Source organism: Pterocles gutturalis, unplaced genomic scaffold (assembly GCF_000699245.1).
Source record: "Pterocles gutturalis isolate BGI_N339 unplaced genomic scaffold, ASM69924v1 scaffold49195, whole genome shotgun sequence".
Taxonomy (NCBI): Eukaryota; Metazoa; Chordata; class Aves; order Pterocliformes; family Pteroclidae; genus Pterocles; species Pterocles gutturalis.
This window is the reverse complement of record NW_010145196.1, coordinates 8,440-9,429: the sequence shown is the minus strand read 5'-3', so window position 1 is coordinate 9,429 and position 990 is coordinate 8,440.

Here is a 990-nt window from a genome sequence, read left to right as displayed (position 1 = left end):
GCACGGGGGATGGCCCTACTCCTCACGTGAGACAAGCGACAGGTCACTCCGGACGTTAGGGCTGGAGACCTTTAGGCACGGGCCAAGCACCTGGGACGCCAGAGCTGCTGTTCACCAGGATTTACATGGGCTTAGACATCACTCTGAGGGAAAACAAGGTGTTTTTTCAAATAGCACTTACAGAGCATCCCCAGGCCTGCAGGAACAGTGGGCAATATTTCTGCAGGAGGCAGCTGTAGCAGGGGCAGAGGAGGAGCATCCCTCTGCCCCCCCGGCCCCCAGCCAGCATCTTTAACCCCATACTCACCTCCAGCCTTGCAGGAAGGGCCCTTTCCAGCCCAGTGATGCCTTTCCCATGGGCACTGAGGGATGGGCACTGTAACAATTCGCCCGAGCCACCGTACCCTCTTCATCCCCACCGCGTTTCCCATTCCTGTTCCTCTCCCCAAGCAATAAATCCCTGACGGCAGCTGGCTGTTAGTCCTTGGAAGATGCCTACCAAGATTTTCCCACCAAAAGTGGTGAAGTGACAGACCAGAGACATTTGCTGTCCAAAGAGGATGAATCAGCTCCAAAGTGCACGTGGAGGGATCTCCTCCTGTGCCTGGCAAACAGCGAGAGCTCCCACTTGAGTCACATGAATTTTGGCTGCCGGGAGAGCACAGAAAAGTGCAAAGCTGGAGCAGGCAGGACATCCTCAGCCTTGAGCAGTGGCAGCAATGAGGCTCCTGGCTCGATTCACGGACACTCGTGACTTACGTGCCCCACTGCACCCAGCCCTGAACAAAGCTCCCTTCCCAAAGAACACAAAAATCCACACTGACGTTTAACTCCAGCCCTGCTTGAGAAGCTGGGGACTTTTCAAAACCATTGGGCAGAAAGAAAATCACAGAATGGCAGAATGGTTTGGGTCAGAAGGGACCTTAAAGCCCATCCAGTGCCACCCCCTGCCATGGGCAGGGACACCTCCCACTAGCCCAGGGTGCCCCA